The following is a 19,994-nucleotide window of genomic DNA, read 5'->3' as shown; positions in this document are numbered from 1 at the left end:
GCACACAAGCGGCCAGTCACCTGCGAGGAGGCGGAGCTTGGAGAGGAGGAGCTGAGTGGCAGCGCGAAGATCGAGTGAGGCGGTGGCCGGAGCAAGTGAAGAAGACAACTGACTGGTAAGTGTGCTGTGCAAATGGTGCTGCTGCAACCAGGTATGCTGGCTGTGGATATGAGAGGGAAGGAGCCTAGGCTGGAGCAGGGGACAGCAAGGTAAGTGTCATTGGTGTCAGTGGGAGGAATATGCCCCATCATTCGTATCAGTGGGAGGAATAGTGTCCCATCATTGGTATCAGTGGGAGGAATAGTGCCCCATCATTGGTGCCAGTGGGAGGAATAGTGTCCCATCATTGGTGCCAGTGGGAGGAATAGTGTCCCATCATTGGTGCCAGTGGGAGGAATAGTGTCCCATCATTGGTGCCAGTGGGAGGAATAGTGTCCCATCATTGGTGCCAGTGGGAGGAATAGTGTCCCATCATTGGTGCCAGTGGGAGGAATAGTGTCCCATCATTGGTGCCAGTGGGAGGAATAGTGTCCCATCATTGGTGCCAGTGGGAGGAATAGTGTCCCATCATTGGTGTCAGTGGGGGGAATAGTGCCCCATCATTGGTATCAGTGGGAGGAATAGTGTCCCATCATTGGTATCAGTGGGAGTAATAGTGCCCCATCATTGGTATCAGTGGGAGGAATAGTGTCCCATCATTGGTGCCAGTGGGAGGAATAGTGTCCCATCATTGGTGCCAGTGGGAGGAATAGTGTCCCATCATTGGTGCCAGTGGGAGGAATAGTGTCCCATCATTGGTGCCAGTGGGAGGAATAGTGTCCCATCATTGGTGCCAGTGGGAGGAATAGTGCCCCATCATTGGTGCCAGTGGGAGGAATAGTGCCCCATCATTGGTGTCAGTGGGAGGAATAGTGCCCCATCATTGGTGTCAGTGGGAGGAATAGTGCCCCATCATTGGTGTCAGTGGGAGGAATAGTGCCCCATCATTGGTGTCAGTGGGAGGAATAGTGTCCCATCATTGGTGTCAGTGGGAGGAATAGTGTCCCATCATTGGTGTCAGTGGGAGGAATAGTGTCCCATCATTGGTGTCAGTGGGAGGAATAGTGCCCCATCATTGGTGTCAGTGGGAGGAATAGTGCCCCATCATTGGTGTCAGTGGGAGGAATAGTGCCCCATCATTGGTGTCAGTGGGAGGAATAGTGTCCCATCATTGGTGTCAGTGGAAGGAATAGTGGCCCATCATTGGTGTCAGTGGGAGGAATAGTGTCCCATCATTGGTGCCAGTGGGAGGAATAGTGTCCCATCATTGGTGCCAGTGGGAGGAATAGTGTCCCATCATTGGTGCCAGTGGGAGGAATAGTGTCCCATCATTGGTGCCAGTGGGAGGAATAGTGTCCCATCATTGGTGCCAGTGGGAGGAATAGTGTCCCATCATTGGTGCCAGTGGGAGGAATAGTGCCCCATCATTGGTGTCAGTGGGAGGAATAGTGCCCCATCATTGGTGTCAGTGGGAGGAATAGTGCCCCATCATTGGTGTCAGTGGGAGGAATAGTGCCCCATCATTGGTGTCAGTGGGAGGAATAGTGTCCCATCATTGGTGTCAGTGGGAGGAATAGTGTCCCATCATTGGTGTCAGTGGGAGGAATAGTGTCCCATCATTGGTGTCAGTGGGAGGAATAGTGCCCCATCATTGGTGTCAGTGGGAGGAATAGTGCCCCATCATTGGTGTCAGTGGGAGGAATAGTGCCCCATCATTGGTGTCAGTGGGAGGAATAGTGCCCCATCATTGGTGTCAGTGGGAGGAATAGTGTCCCATCATTGGTGTCAGTGGGAGGAATAGTGTCCCATCATTGGTGTCAGTGGGAGGAATAGTGCCCCATCATTGGTGTCAGTGGGAGGAATAGTGTCCCATCATTGGTGTCAGTGGGAGGAATAGTGCCCCATCATTGGTGTCAGTGGGAGGAATAGTGCCCCATCATTGGTGTCAGTGGGAGGAATAGTGTCCCATCATTGGTATCAGTGGAAGGAATAGTGGCCCATCATTGGTGTCAGTGGGAGGAATAGTGGCCCATCATTGGTATCAGTGGGAGGAATAGTGCCCCATCATTGGTATCAGTGGGAGGAATAGTGCCCCATCATTGGTATCAGTGGGAGGAATAGTGCCCCATCATTGGTATCAGTGGGAGGAATAGTGAACCATCATTGGTGTCAGTGGAAGGAATTGTGCCCCATCATTGGTGTCACGGATGTGATTAAACAGGGAGGGGGGCTGGGGCACCAATTTTATAGTTCGTCCCTGGGCGCAAAATATCCTAGCTACGCCTCTGTAAAGCTCTGCAGGTTTCCATCATCCAATCGTGTAAAAGCAAAAATGTTTATTTTTTCCCTTGGACATATTTCGGTCCTCTTTACAAAGTGAAGCTTTACCACATTTATTAAGCAAATTAGTCTATTGGTCATTAGTAAATCCTTCCAAATGTTTTTTTTTCTAGTAGTAAACATACATTGAGAATATACACATGGAAAATTAAAATAATAACAATAACAAAATGAAAAAATAAATAAAATAATAATAACCATCGTCATCATCGCAATACTACTGCTACTAATAATACTATTACTACTACTATTATTATTAATCAGGATTTGTATATCGCCAACAGTTTGCTCAGCTCTTTACAATATAATACCCCCCTCTGCCAATCCCTCCACTGGCTTCCGATTGCCCAACGGATCAAATTTAAAATCCTAACACTGACGTACAAAGCCGTCCACCATACTGCCCCGAACTACATCACCGACTTAATATCCAAGTACCACCCAGAGCACACTCCGCTCCTCACAAGACCTCCTTCTCTCTAGTTCCCTGGTCTCCTCCTCCCATGCCCGCCTCCAGGACTTCTCCAGAGTGTCACCCATCCTCTGGAACTCCCTGCCCCAACCCATCAGATTATCATCTACTCTCCTCTGCTTTAGGCGCACCCTGAAAACCCATCTCTTCAGGGAAGCCTACCCCCTGTTAACTTGACCGACCTCCTCCACTCTTCCTACCATTCCACCCCACACAGCTATCTCCTCCTGTGCCACCATCCCCCCCCCCCTCCTAGATTGTAAGCTCGAAAGAGCAGGGCCCTCAATCCCCTCATGTTTTGCATTGTATTGTTATTGTTCTGTCACATGTTCTGTCCCCCTTTGTAATGTACAGCGCTGAGCGAACTATTGGCGCTTTATAAATACTGTATAATAATAATAATAATAATACAATATAATACAGATCAATACAAGAGGGTTAGGAGGGCCCTGCTCCTTGGAGCTTACAATCTACTACTACTACTACTACTAATAATAATAATAATATTATAAATAAATAATAATCATCATCATATCAATACTACTAATAATAATAATAATATAAATAATCATCATTATCATCTTCATAATAGTAATACTACTACCACTACTACTAATAAAAAATAATGTAAATAATAATTGTACAGCGCTGAGCAAACCCTTTGGCGCTATATAAACTCGATGTAATAATAATAATATAAATAATCATCATCATAATAATGATTCTAATAATAATAATACTATTACTACTACTACTAATAATAATATAAATAATCATCATTATCATCATCATAATAGTAATAATACAATTATTACTACTACTACTACTAATAATAATAATAATAATAACAATAGTAATACTACTACCACTACTAATAAAAAATAATGTAAATAATAATATAAATAATCATCATCATCATGATTCTAATAATAATACTATTACTACTACTACTAATAATAATATAAATAATCATCATTATAATCATCATAATAGTATACTATTTTACTACTATTACTACTACTACTACTACTACTAATAGTAATACTGCTACCACTACTACTAATAAAAATAATGTAAATATTAATAATAATAATATAAATAATCATCATCATAATAATTATTCTAATAATAATAGTAATACTACTACTACTACTAATATAAATAATCATCATTATAATCATCATAATAGTAATACTACTGTACTACTACTACTAATAATAATAATAATAATAATAATAATAATAATAATAATAATAGTAATACTGCTACCACTACTACTAATAAAAATAATGTAAATAATAATATAAATAATCATCATCATAATAATGATTCTAATAATAGTAATACTGTTACTACTACTAATAATAATAATATAAATAATCATCATTATAATCATCATAATAGTAATACTACTATTATTACTACTACTACTACTATTACTACTACTACCACTAAATATAATAATAATAATACTACTACCACTACTACTAATAAAAATAATGTAAATAATGTAAATAATAATAAAAATAATCATCATCATCCTACTATATTATTATTATTATTAACAAAAATAATGCTGCTAATTTAGAACAGTATCTAAAAAGTGCCAAAAAGCACAAGTACGTGTATTCTATTGCTTCATTTTTTGATTGAGATGTAAATAATTGTCTGAAAGCTCCAAAATGTCTATTTTTCTATTATTCTTTTTACTATTGTATTTCCTGCATGCCTATTATTAGAATAAAAAGAAAGAAAAGAAGAGTTACAACTTTAACCTGCATTACAGAAACTTATTTGAAAATGAATAACTATTCTGCAGGAAGATTGATTCTGAATGCGCCTTTGAACTTTTGTTTTATTTCTCTAACGAGGTATCCAGAAATCACGGAGCCTTAATTGTAATTATAATCTGTATACTTTTAGGAAATCAGCCAGTGCAGTTTTCCTGTTTCATTAGCAGTAATTTCTTCATATTAAAATACAGATTACAAATATCACATCCAATAATCACTTATTGCATTTTAAACAAGTTTCAATTGCATCTAAATGGGACGGGGAAAAAAAAATGATATAATGATCTAGAAAATAAAATGAGAAGTCACAGTTGATAAACTAGGCAAAAGGGTACAAAGAAATGATAAAGAGATTTTTTTTTTCTATTATGATATTACTATTATTTTTTCCCACTTTGTTGATGGAAATTGTTCCTGTGCCAATCACATGTGAATTGTGTGCGGTGCAATGCGAGCTGTACCTTTTGTATGGCTCCAATCGCACTGCATCCGCACCAGAAAGGTGCAAGACCCTTTTTTTTGGGTCCGCACTAGAATCGGATCGCACGGGTATTCACACCTATGCAATCCGATTCTGCACATCGCACCGCATTTTGCGGACCGATATTGGGGTGTTGTTAACATACACACCCTCAGCGGTTCGTATGAACGGGGTGCGATTGTGATGAGGTGCGGAATTCACACAGAAGACACTGCAAATTCTGCATCAGTGTGAACCCGGGCTCAACTTTCAAAACAAAGAGCTGGATTTCTGTCATTCAGACTTAAGGCGGATCAGACTCTGGCTAGTGGGAGTAGAAAATGTCCTGGTGTCAGTGGGAGTAAACAGTGCTCTATCTTTGGTATTACGGGGAAGAATAGCACTCCATTGTTGGTGTCAGTGGAAGTAATAGTGTCCCATCATTGGTGTCAGTGAAGGACTGAAGCCCCATCATTGGTGTCATTGGAAGTAATAGTGTCCCATCATTGGTGTCAGTTAATGACTGAAGCCCCATCATTGGTGTCAGTGGAAGTAATAGTGCCCCATCATTGCTGTCAGTGAAGAATGAAAGCCCCATAATTGGTGTCAGTGGAAGTAATAGTGCCCCATCATTTCTGTCAGAGAAGGATGAAAGCCCCATCATTGGTGTCAGTGGGAGGAATAGTGCCTAAAGGGCTAAATGAAAGTTAACAAATTGCCGCATCCGGCCCCTGGTCTGCAGTTTGGAGACCACTACTTTAAAACATTAGAGGGTTTTACCCCCAAGGTCAGGCAGCCCTAAGCCCGGTTTCACACTATTGCGCTGCGATTTGGCTGAAGCACATGAGTACCTATGATTTTCAGGGGATTGACCCACGGTTTAAAAAAGAAGTTCACCTTTGGAACATGTTCCACCCTTTTTTGTGGTAGGACATGTTCCCATAGCTGCAACTGCGCCCGCCACCCCATCCTGTACACCCCATACATCCCGCACACCTTGTACATCCCATACATCTCATACATCCCGTATATCTCATACATCCCGTACATTCCTGTACATCCCATACACCATGTACATCCCGTATATCTCATATCCCGTACACCCCATACACCCAGTACATCTCATACACCCCATACATCCCGTATATCTCATACACCCCATACATCCCGTACATCTCATACACCCTGCACACCCCATACATTCCTGTACATCCCATACATCCAGGGGCGGACTGACAATTAATGGGGCCCCTGGGCAATAGGGGATCATGGGGCCCCTGTGTCCTTGCCCAAACTCAAAAAAGCCTATTAAAAAAGGTACCAGGGGCATCTCATGGGGCCCCCTACTGACCCCAGGCCCTCGGACAGTAGCCGAGTTTCCAAATGGTCAGTCCACCCCTGCATACATCTCATATATCCCGTACACCCCATACACCCAGTACATCCAATACATTCCTGTACATCCCGTACATCTCATACATCCCGTACACCCCATACACCCAGTACACCCCATACATCCCATACATCTCATACATCCAGTACATCCTGTACACCCCGTACATCTCATACATCCCGTACACTCCATACATCCCATACATACTTTACACCCCGTACATCACGTACATCTCATACATCCCGTACATTTCATACACCCCATACATTCCGTACATCTCGTATACCCCATACATCCCGTACATCTCATACACCCTGTACACCTCGTACACCCTGAACATCTCATACATCCCGTACACCCCATACACCCAGTACATCCCATACATCTCGTACATCCCGTACACCCAGTACACCCCGTACATCTCGTACATCCCGTACACCCCATACATCCCGTACACCCCATACATCCCGTACACCCCATACATCCCGTACACCCCATACATCCCGTACACCCCATACATCCCGTACACCCCATACATCCCAAACACCCCATACATCCCATACACCACGTACATCTCATACATCCAGTACACCCCATACATTCCGTACATCTCATACATCCCGTACACTCCATACATCCCATACATACTGTACACCCCGTACATCTCATACATCCCGTACATCTCATACATCGCATACATCCCCGTACATCTCATACACCCCATACATCCCCGTACATCTCATAATCCCATACACCTCATACATCCTGTACATCCCGTACATCTCATATATCCCGTACATCTCATACATCCAGTACACCCCATACATCTCGTACATCGCATACATCCCATACACCCCACACATCCCCGTACATCACGTACATCTCATACATCCCATACATCCCATACATCCCATACATCCCATACATCCCATACATACTGTACATCCCATACATACTGTACATCCCATACATCTTATACATTCCGTACATCCCCATATATCTCATACATCCTGTACACCCCATACACCCTGTACATCTCTTAAATCCCATACATCCTGTACACCCCGTACATCTCATACACCCCATACATCCCGTACACCTTGTACACCTCATACATCCCATGCATCCTGTACACCCCGTACATCTCATACATCCTGTACATCCCCTACATCTCATACATCCTGTACACCCTGTACATCTCATACATCCTGTACATCTCGTACACGCTGTACATCTCATACAACCTGTACACCCCGTACATCCCATACATCTCGTACACCCCATATATCTCATACATCCTGTACACCCCGTACATCTCATACACCCCATACATTTCATACATTCCGTACACCTTATACATCCCATGCATCCTGTACACCCCGTACATCTCATACATCCTGTACATCCCCTACACCCCGTACACGCTGTACATCTCATACATCCTGTACACCCCGTATATCTCATACATCCTGTACATCCCATACATCCCGTACACCCTATACACCCTGTGACTACGCGCCAAGTGGCAAACTCCGACCTGGGCTCCCTCCTGACTCAAAGCTATGAATAAATTAAGATTTAACGCCCATTCCAAGTCTGCTCGGACTCCAAGTAGGTTGGTTCTAGATTTGTACTCCCAAGGAAGGACCTCAATAAACCTCTCCTTTGTTATCAGATATGTCTGTACAATGGTAAAACTGCCATGCCTGTGTTTTCTGGTACATTGTTACCTTCTGTTACTTCTATTTCCTAACTGTGATGTCTACTAGTTGTGCTAGTGTCCCTGTCGAAAAGATCTACGTTATTTGTAGAATATACATAATAGTAAAAACAGCAGAATATACATCACAGCAAAAACAAAAGTAAATATAAAAGTAAAAATTAAAACTAATAAAAAAAAATTAAAATAGTAGTTTATTTAGCACTTTGCACTTATATGCTATATATATATTAATATATTATATATTAAACACGTTAGAATAATGTACATATCAGCTATAAAGTTGATGTAAGACAACCAAAAGCCAGTCCCCAAAACCTATAATGTACATATTATATAGGGGTATATACTGTATAGTATATTATATATATATATACATATATATATTGTATAGTATTCTATAGTATTTTTATATATATTTGGATATATTAAGTATATATTAAAATGAAAACACACATATCAAAGCAATAATCAATAATTTCATAAACATATCCAAAGAAAATCATGTAAAATATAAAAAAAAAATTTTAAATAATATTTTATTGAAGTCTCTAACTGGTGAGAAGATGGAACTAACCTGAAGCCGATTATATATATATATATATATATATATATATTTTTTTTTTTTTTTTACAGCCTTCAATTACTATACTATAATAATAATAATAATACAATATAGTATATTTTAATAATAATTTACTATATATATATATATATATATTTTTTTTTTTAATTTCTCTTGTTTTTACACATATATCATGTTTCGTTTATCCCTCCCTCCTAGATTGTAAGCTCCAATGAACAGGGCCCTCCTAACCCTCTTGTATTGAGCTGTATTGTTGCTGTATTGTCTCCCGTTATAATGTAAAGCACTGAGCAAACTGTTGGCGCTATATAAATCCTGTATAATAATCTGTACACTAGGTGCAGGGGAAGGCATTTCCGCTGAAATAGACTGGCCTCTCTTGAGACCCTTTGTCAAACACATTTTTGGACTAAACCTCTTTGTACTCGGAGATCCTCATCACTAATTCCAAATCCAGATATCTACTGCACATCCTCCATTTGAGACTATCATAGAGGCAGCAGCCCAGAACCGGAACAAAGTCTTCTCTACAATGCATAGTCTCTATTTATTGACTACTTTGAAGGAGAACTCCATTTTGTTTACATCCAAAAGTACCAACATCCCACATTTTTTGGTCCAGCGCTACCACACATACAACAAACCATCTGGTAACACAACAGAAAAAATGGTGAGAGAGTTCACAAAACTCAAAGTTTCACTTTAAGGATTGCACATAAGTGTATTGAATGATATAAATGTATTGTTTTAATCTAAGCAACTTCCTTTATTTACAATGTTTTTCTCTAATAAGAGAAACCTAACATTCCAAGCCACCGGGAGAGAAGCAAAGATAGTCAATTTGCATATTTGGATCCCATTATTATTTTTTGGACATTGCCTTCAGTTTAAGCTATGAGCCAAATTGATCAAGTGAGGGTCATTATTATCAAAGTCACTTCTGTTTGCTACTTAAAGTAACGCATGATAACATTTCAATCTTCCCATAATAACCTGCCTAATCATGTGAAAAATAGCTGAATGCACATTCCAAATGGTTTTTGCTCTGCAATTAAATACTTGAAAATTCATTCAAAAATCAAATCTGTAAACAAGCATTACTTACGTTTGGATTTTGCATTGTTTCAAAGAGGACTTCACATGCAGGGAATACATAATTAAAGACATTCTGAAATCACAGTATTATGCGGATATAATACAAAATTGTATAGTTCATGGCAGCAATTTTACTCAGGCCTATGGAGTTTAAACGATAATTGCAATCATACATAGAGGGCATTTGCAGCTCCTAAAGAGCGCAGTGGAGGAAAAGTTTTATTGAACAGATGCAACCCTCAGCAGAGTGAATGTAATGATACAGCACATAAAGTAGACCCTCAATGACTTTACTATTCTGCATGAATTCATTCTTGACATTGCAAAACATACAGTGATAGTAGAATTGTTCAAAAAAGCCGCAACTTTTATCATAAAGGGCTCATGTACACTGCAGATGATAAACTCACGTTTAGGAACTGTTCAGCATTTTTTTCAGCAGCCCCTGAACTCTCCCTAATGTTTTCCTATGTGTCCATGTACACATCTTTATTTACAGGCAGTTGAGTTTACAGTCATTTTTTTGAACGCAACAAACTTGCGTTCAGACGTCGATTTTATCAGATAGGCTGCAATAGTGTGATAGTCCTCTTGGAGATGAGAAAGGGGAAATAGATGAGTAGAGGGGAACACATGAGTCGAGATTCTGGAAATGAGGAGAGGGAACTTATCTGAGAGGCAGAAATTGTTCATTGCTCAAGGAACCCCTAGCAACCTCTAGAGGAACTTTAGGGTTCCACTGGACCTCAATCAAGAAAAGCTGTGATGGAGGATACCAATGTTCTTTCACACTGATTTGCAGCACAAACAGCACATTTCCATGAGGAAAAACACAGAAGGGATTATATAAATGAGAAGGGGCAAGAGATAAGGAGGGGTTATGGAGATGGGAAGTGGGAAGGAGATGAGGAGGGGGAAGAAACTTTGTGTGGCCTTCAGATGAGCACAACAACAGTAAGTAGAGAGCTTCATGGAATGGGTTTCCATGACTGAGCAGCTGCATCCAAGCCTTACATCACCAAGTGCAATGCAAAGCGTTGGATGCCGTGGTGTAAAGCACGCCACCACTGGACTCTAGAGCAGAGAAGACATGTTCTCTGGAGTGACTAATCAGGCTTCTCTGTCTGGGTTTGGTGATTGCCAGGAGAACAGTACTTGCCTGACTGCATTGTGCCAAGTGTAAAGTTTGGTGGAGGGGGGATTATGGTGTGTGGTTGCTTTTCAGAGGTTGGGCTTGGCCCCTTAATTCCAGTGAAGGGAACTCTTAAGGTGCCAGCATACCAAGACATTTTGGACAATTTCATGCTCCCAACTTTGTGGGAAGAGTTTAGGGATGGCCCCTTCCTGTTCCAACATGACTGCACACCAGTGCCCAAAGCAAGGTCTATAAAGACATGCAGGAGTGAGTTTGAGGTGGAGGAACTTGACTGGCCTGCATCTCAACCAGATAGAACACTGTTGGGATGAATTAGAGCGCAGACTGCGAGCCAGGCCTCCTCCCCCGACATCAGTGCCTGACCTCACAAATGTGCTTCTGAAAGAATAGTCCAACCTTCCCATAGACACCCTCCTAAACATTGTGGACGGCCTTCCCAGAAGAGTTGAAGCTGTTATAGCTGCAAAGGGCGGGGCCAACTCAATATTGAACCCTACGGACTAAGACTGGTATGCCATTAAAGTGCATGTAAAGACAGGCGTCCCAATACTTTTGGCAATATAGTGCATGCGCTAAGAACTTCAGGAGATATCAAAAGAAAACAAGAAGTTACATTCTGTATGTATTAAACGGTAGTATCCATGAAATATGTCATTCATGACAGCCGCCCAGCGTTTTTTCAAAATCAAATGTCACAAGCGTTGTTCAAAAGAGGGAGCAGTGCTTATCTAGAGGCTCCATCAGTCACGTTCCAAATTTCAAAATGAGGCCAGGAACCATGCAAAAAAAAAACATATGAATCATTATATTCATCCGTAACTGTTTCATTCAAGGGTAGCGCTTAGTTCTATTCTTCTACCATCAAGAAACATCGGTACACAAAAGCAGCAGAGCCTGATGCGGGTCATTTGAGGGTCTTCAAAAGAACTGACTGACAGATAAAAAAAAAAAAAAAAAAATCCATCCCAATGGCTGATGATTAAAACTCGGCTTTATTTTTCACATAACAGGAGAGTAATCTTTGGTCCATTATACTCTGTTTATATCTGATGGTCAGCACTGAATTGGCGGTTGAAGAGAAAAAAAAAAATAAAGCAGAGTGAGTTTTAAAAGAAATGTATCTTGAAAGAGCCGGCACATGAAAGGACGATGTCTCTTTTGAATGGGGGGAAAAATGCTGAAACTGTATTATTATTTTTATTATTGCTGTTTAAATGGAACTGAGTGTAGCTGAGGACAGTGCAATACGACATGCCGGGCAAAGGCAGCGCATTCAAAACTTCTTGGAGAAATAAATGCTTCATTACCAACGTTTTGAAGAGACAAGTAACAGAAAAGTAAATGTAATTAATTGCAGTTTAGTTCCCCTGGAAGGAAGGAAAGGACCTCACGCAGTGGTTGTACACCCTGATATGTACCCAGTGCAGTGACTGGCCTCAGGTGATACACGGGAATGAAACAAACCCTCCTACATAGGTTGCACCTTTTAGCAGGGGCGTATTTACCACAAGGCAAACAAGGCACTTGCCTAGGGCGGCATTTTTCAGGGGGGGCAGCACAAGAAGGGATGAAAGAAAAGACACGTGCACCGTGGGAACCAGGTGGGATCAGAGAGAGGCTGCGGGCTGCTTGATGGTGTATGTAGAGCCTGGCTCTCGCCCCCGGGGATGTCCGGAGCTGTGAATATAAGTGTCTCTCTATCGCCTGGGAAAGGGGGGGGGTAGTGGAAGGCTCTCCCGATGAGTGTGGGGCAGGGATGTTGTTGGTCAATGGCAGGCTCTCTCCATGGGAAAGGGGGGGGTTGTGTTGGTCGGTGTCCATTGGGGCAGACAATTTTTGTGTTGCCTAGGGTAGCACAAAACCTAAATATACCACTGCCTTTTAGCTGTAGCTCTCTCTCCTCTACACTCAATTCAAAGTCCAGAATTTTTACAGCTTGTCGGAGCATTCAGAAAAAAAGGGGAGGAGAACTGAAATTCACTCCAATCAGCTCTCACCGAGCTCTGCAGAGTGTAAGAGATACATCCTCCTTCACACAGCACACAGAACTGAGGTTGTCAGTCACAGGCTGTGTGCTGGAAATCTCTCTCATGTCACCTTTTTATCTCTTGGTGTCGGGAAAACTTGTCAAAAATGACCCACGTTGATAGCAGAGGAACAAAACAGCAGACAGAAATTACACTTAGAGCTCTGGATTGAGACAAGTACACACTATAGAGAGATATGCTCTGTTTATATTTCATGTCTGAAGTTTACAACCACTTTAACACATTTGATTCCGGTAACATATATTCACAAAGTGATTTGTTGCCTGCAGGGCCGGACTGACCATTTGGAAAGTCGGGCACTGCCCGAGGGCCCGGGGTCAGTAGGGGGGCCCATGAGATGCCCATGGTACCTTTTTCATAGGCTTTTTTGAGTTTGGGCAAGGACACAGGGGCCCCATGATCCCCTATTGCCCGGGGGCCCCATGAGTTGTCAGTCTGCCTCTGGTTGCCTGTTGCTTCAACACGTTTCACCCAAAAGGGCTTAATCATGGAAACTCTCTGTCACAATATAAGGTCAGGTTCAGAGACCAGTTGCTATAGCAGTAAAAGGCTTACCTGAAACCAGCAGTATAGGTACACCAGCGGATCCCCCTGGGAATGACACAGGCTCACCTGAGGTGCGGGGTCTAAGTATTAACTGGTATTCACCAGAGCTCCTAATGGTGGAGATGGATTGGGCTGCGTGTTAATACCAGGTCGCAGATCTCAGGATCACCCCACCAGGGAATGAGCAGACTGGGAACCAATAGCGGATCAACAGGTTAGGGATCAGACGAAAGCAGAGTCAGTCACAAGCCAAGGGTCGGTAACAAATGGTAGCAGATCAATCGTAGTACGTTAGGATGAGACGAAATCGTGGTCAGGAACAAGCCAAAAGGTCAGTAGCGGAGGTGTAGACAGCAGCAGGAACAGTAGCAGGATATTGGCTGGAAAAGCACAATAATCTGGCAAGGAGGAAGTGCATGGACATGGTTTTTTATAAGGAAGTTCATGGGAGGAGCAAGGAGTTCAAGGTTCAAGAGTAATCAAGGCATAAGGCAGGATTATCCAAGAATTGTCAAGGGAGCTGTCCAGCATTACAGATAGCTCAGTGAGAAGAAACATTGCCTCTCACTGCAGAAGGACCAGGTATCGATCCCAGGCTCTGACAGTACTCCCCTCCTCACAGAACGTCCCCTGGACGTCTTAGGACCAGGCTTGTGAGGAAACCTCTGGTGAAATTCTCTTGTCAATCTAGGAGCATGGACATTTTCCTCAGGCTCCCAAGAATTTTCCTCTTGCCCATATCCTTCCCATTAGACAAGATACTGCAATTTTCCTCTAAACATCCTAGAGTCAAGAATATTCTCTACCACATATTCTTCTTCACCCTGTACCTCAACAGGAGGAGGAGGAGGAGGAAGAATTCTTCCAGAGAAAGGATTTTCATGAAATGGTTTGAAAAGTGATACATGAAAAACAGGGTGAATCCTCATACTGTCAGGAAGTTTTAAGCGAAAGGCGACTGGGTTAATCTGAGCAGAAATCTGGAAAGGTCCCACAAACGTTTGGCCCAACTTTGCAGATGGAACATGAACCTTCAGATTTTTAGTAGATAGCCAAACCTTGTCACCCACATGAAAGGTAGGAAGTGATCTGCGATGACTGTCGGCAGCCCTTTTATAAAACATTCCTGAGCCTCCCCCAAGGTCTCGATCAACTTCGCTTGAGTCTCCTGCAAGGTAGTTAATCTGTTGGCAACAGCAGGAATTTGAATTGTGATAGGGTGCTCCAGAATAAAAACTGGATGATACCCCAAGGTCTCGATGGAACAGGAAGTGGCTGGAGTAACCCCAAAGGAGAAGCTCGGGGTGTCTTATGACGTGCGCACGTCAGACAAGAGGCCACGTAGCGTTTGATATCCTTCTTGTAACTGGGCCACCAGAAGGAACGTGACAAAAGGTCATCAGTCTTTGAAATCCCAAAGTGTCCTGCCAGCTTGGAGTCATGAACTAATTTGAGGACTTCCACCCGAGCAGACTCAGGTACATAGAGACGATGTGCTAGAGTCCAAAAGCCGTTCTTGTACTCAAGGTTTATGTCCCTAGGAGGATCCCTGAGAAGTGGATCATTCTCATACCCCTCTTTGAGGAGGCTCAAGAATGTCTTTGCACTTGTGGCCCCCAGGAAGTTCTTTTGCGTTAGGATTGAACATTCGGAATCGCCCTCCTGGGGAGGCTCAGACAGCATCCTTGATAAGGCATCAGCCTTACCATTCCTCGATCCAGGTCGATATGATATAACAAAATTGAATCTTGAGAAGAATAAAGACCAGCGTGCTTGTCTGGAAGACAATCTCTTGGCCGAGCGAATGAATTCCAGATTACTATGGTCAGCGAGAACAGTTACAGGATGATTGGCCCCTTCTAGCAGATGCCTCCATTCAGAAAAGGCTTCCTTAATTGCCAGTAGCTCTTTATTCCCAATGTCATAATTTCTTTCGGCTGAGGACATCAGACGGGAAAAGTAGGCACAAGGATGAAGCTGCATCTTTTCACCACTTCGCTGAGACAGGATCGCTCCCACGGCAGAATTGGAAGCATCCACTTCCACTATAAAGGGTAGTTCAGGGTCGGGATGTACCAAAATTGGTGCAGAAGTGAACAGAGTCTTCAGCTTTTCAAACGCAGCCTGTGCCTCAGAAGTCCAAACAAAGGGTACCCCTTTTTTTGTCAGCTGTGCGATTGGAGCAATCACTTTAGAAAAGTTTCTTATGAATTTTCTGTAGAAGTTGGCAAACCCGACGAAACGTTGAATCTCCTTAACATTTCCTGGTGCTGACCAATCTACCACTGCTTTGATTTTCTCGGGATCCATGCTCACTCTTTCTGGAGAAATGATATAGCCTAAGAACTGGATCTGGGTTTGTTCAAACTCACATTTCTCCAATTTGATGTAAAGTCTATTTTGCCTTAATCTTTCAAAGACCATGCAAACATGTTTGCGGTGCTCCTCCCAATTATCAGAAAAAATAAGAATGTCATCCAGATAGGCAATCACAAATTGGTCCAACAGATCACGAAAAACATCGTTGATAAAATGCTGAAACGTTGCAGGGGCGTTGCAAAGTCCAAACGGCATCACCAAGGATTCGAAATGCCCATACCTGGTTCTGAAGGCAGTCTTCCATTCGTCTCCTTGACGAATGCGGACAAGGTTATATGCCCCTCGTAGGTCGAGCTTGGTAAAGATCTTGGCAGAACGAAGTCTTGCCAACATTTCAGAGATCAAGGGTAATGGATAGCGGTTTTTAATAGTGATCTTATTCATGTCTCTGTAGTCAATGCATGGGCGCAAGGTGGAGTCCTTCTTTTCAATGAAGAACAGGGCTGCCCCCGCAGGAGAAGTTGAGTGTCTAATAAAGCCCTTCTCCAAGTTCTCATTGATCCACACCCTGAGTACTTTTAATTCGGGTTCCGACAGATTGAAAAGGCGACCGAAAGGTATTTCTGCCCCTGGGAGCAGCTCAATGGGGCAATCATATGGGCGATGAGGGGGTAATTGATCTGCATTCTTCTTGTCACAGACATCCCGGAACTCATGGTAATGTGTGGGCAAGTTGTCATATGACTGGGTAGCCACTATGTCACCTTGCGCTTCCTTGGTTGGTGATGAACTTGGTAGGCAAGGTTTTTTGCAATGTTTTTCACAGTGGGGGGACGTAAAATCTATAGTCCGAGCTCCCCAATTGATGGAAGGATTGTGAGTGGAGAACCAAGGAATGCCTAGGATGATGGGAAACTTGGGTGACGTAATCAGCTGAAAGCTGATCATCTCACTATGGTCAGCCTCAAACAGCAGTACCAGGGGAACCGCTTTATGGGTAACAGGTCCTGAAGATAAAGGTGACCCATCTACTGTCTCCATATCAATAGGGGTAAATGTGTTTCTGGCTTGAATACCATGGTTGTGAGCAAACTCCATATCCATAAAGTTCGCCACAGCCCCGGAATCCAGCATAGCAGAGCAGGAAATTTCACGGCCCTCAGATACCAATTTAATGGGGATAACAAAATGAGAAAGCAGGGAGTTCACCTTATTCTCTTCAGGAATCAGCGGGGAGATCGACTGGCTTATAGAGTTTATGTGTTCAGGCTCAATCATATCAGTCACAGCAATAGTTCTTTTAACCTTGTTAGGACAATTAATTGCATAATGACCAGAATCCCCACAATATAGACATAAATTCTCTGAACGTCTTCTCTCTTTCTCCTGAATGGAGATGGATCTCTTGATGGCATCAACCTGCATAGGCTCAGGATTGTTAGAACCCAGAGAGACTCTTGAATCCTGCTGAACAAACGGACTAGCAGAGAGATGCATGCCCCTATTACTTCCAAGTATTCCCAGCTTCTCCTTTCTGTAAGTCTTTGATCGATTCGGATACACAATTGGATGAATTCCTCAAGATCATTAGGAGTATCACCTCTGGCAAGCTCATCCTTTACCTGTTCAGAAAGCCCTTGGCGGAACTGGCTCTTTTGTGCTGCAGGGTTCCAAGTGGTATCTGCAACCCAACTTCTGAACTCGGCTGTGTATTCAGCGACCGAGCGTCTACCCTGCCTTAGACTATGTAATTTTGCTTCGGCAGAAGCACAACGGTTGGGATCATCAAAAACCTGATTCATCACGGTCAAAAAGGTATCAAAATTATTTAGAATGCCATGGTTTTGCTCTATATAAGGGGAGGCCCAAGCTAAAGCTTCCCCAGTCAGAAGCCCAATAATAAACATTACCTTCTTTTTCTCTGAAGGAAACGCAGCAGGGTACATTTGAAAATATATGCGACATTGATTAGGGAAACCCCTGTATTGGCGGCGGTCTCCATTAAACTTAGATGGTTGGGGCTGGGGCATATGTGAGCTAGGATCATCACGGTTCAGCAGTTGCCTCTGCAGAGCCTGAATCTCTCCCTGTTGCCTATCCACAATGCTTTCCAGTTTGGCAACTTTTTCCTGATGGGTAACCCCAAATTCCTGCAGCTCAGCAATTTGCTGCCTAAGAGGATTCACAACACTTGCTATAGCAGCCTCCATGTTTGGGCCAGATTATTCTGTCACGATATAAGGTCAGGTTCAGAGACCAGTTGCTATAGCAGTAAAAGGCTTACCTGAAACCAGCAGTATAGGTACACCAGCGGATCCCCCTGGGAATGACGCAGGCTCACCTGAGGTGCGGGGTCTAAGTATTAACTGGTATTCACCAGAGCTCCTAATGGTGGAGATGGATTGGGCTGCGTGTTAATACCAGGTCGCAGATCTCAGGATCACCCCACCAGGGAATGAGCAGACTGGGAACCAATAGCGGATGAACAGGTTAGGGATCAGACGAAAGCAGAGTCAGTCACAAGCCAAGGGTCGGTAACAAATGGTAGCAGATCAATCGTAGTACGTTAGGATGAGACAAAATCATGGTCAGGAACAAGCCAAAGGTCAGTAGCGGAGGTGTAGACAGCAGCAGGAACAGTAGCAGGATATTGGCTGGAAAAGCACAATAATCTGGCAAGGAGGAAGTGCATGGACATGGCTTTTATAAGGAAGTTTATGGGAGGAGCAAGGAGTTCAAGGTTCAAGAGTAATCAAGGCATAAGGCAGGATTATCCAAGAATTGTCAAGGGAGCTGTCCAGCATTACAGATAGCTCAGTGAGAAGAAACATTGCCTCTCACTGCAGAAGGACCAGGATCAATCACAGGCTCTGACACTCATGATGTCTCCATGATTAAGCCTCCGTGACTCTGCTCTCTCCTGGTTCTCCTCTTACCTTTCTCAGCACACTTTCAGCGTCACGTACGTCTCCTCCTCCGCTTCCTCTTTCTGTTGGGGCACCCCAAGGCTCTGTCCTTGGTCCCCTCCTTTTTTCTCTCTATACCTCTTCCCTGGGCCAAGTGATAACCTCCCATGGCTTCCAATATCACCTCTATGCTGATGACACCCAGATCTATCTCTCCGCTCCCCAGCTCACCCCCTCAATTTCCTCATGTATCACAAATCTACTAAGCGACATATCAGCATGGATGTCACATCACTACCTTAAACTCAATCTTTCCTAAACTGAGCTGTAATATTTCCTCCTCCCCGATCCCCCACTCATAACGTTACCATTAAGATCGACAGCACAACCATTGGTCGTTCCCCTCATGCCAGGGTGCTAGGCATAATCCTAGACTCTGACCTCTCCTTTGGGCCCCACATCCACTCACTGGATAAATCCTGCCACCTCAACCTCCGGAACATTTCCAAAATCCGCCCCTTCCTGACCAATGACACCACAAAACAACTCATCCACGCCTTGGTTATATTCCACCTTGATTACTGCAACTCCCTCCTCACCGGTCTACCGTTACACAGGCTATCCCCCATTCAGTCTATTATGAATGCTGCCGCTAGACTCATACACCTTACCAACCGATCAGCGACTGCTGCCCCTCTCTGCCAATCCCTCCACTGGCTTCCACTAACCCAACGTATAAAATTCAAAATACTAACCGCAGCTTACAAAGCCATCCACAACACTGCCCCTAGCTACATCACCAACCTCATTCGCAGATACCGCCCAAATCGCCCACTCCGCTCCTCCCATGATATCTTCCACTCTAGCTCCCTCATCACCTCCTCCCACACTCACCACCAGGACTTCTCCAGAGCCTCTCCCATCCTCTGGAACTCCCTACCACAGTATGTCCAGTCAGCCCCCACCCTTTCTGGCTTTAGGCGATGTTTGAAAACTCACTTCTTCAGGGAAGCCTACCTCACCTCAGCCTTAGAACTGTACTTGAATCACCTCCATCCGATCATCCCCCGCAGCTATCACCTTTTGTATCACCTCCCCCTTCCTTTAGATTGTAAGCTCCA

This window comes from Staurois parvus, unplaced genomic scaffold, assembly GCF_062004578.1.
Source record: "Staurois parvus isolate SC_StPar_1 unplaced genomic scaffold, SC_StPar_1.0 ptg001044l, whole genome shotgun sequence".
In the NCBI taxonomy this organism is placed as follows: Eukaryota; Metazoa; Chordata; class Amphibia; order Anura; family Ranidae; genus Staurois; species Staurois parvus.
This window is presented reverse-complemented; position numbering follows the sequence as displayed.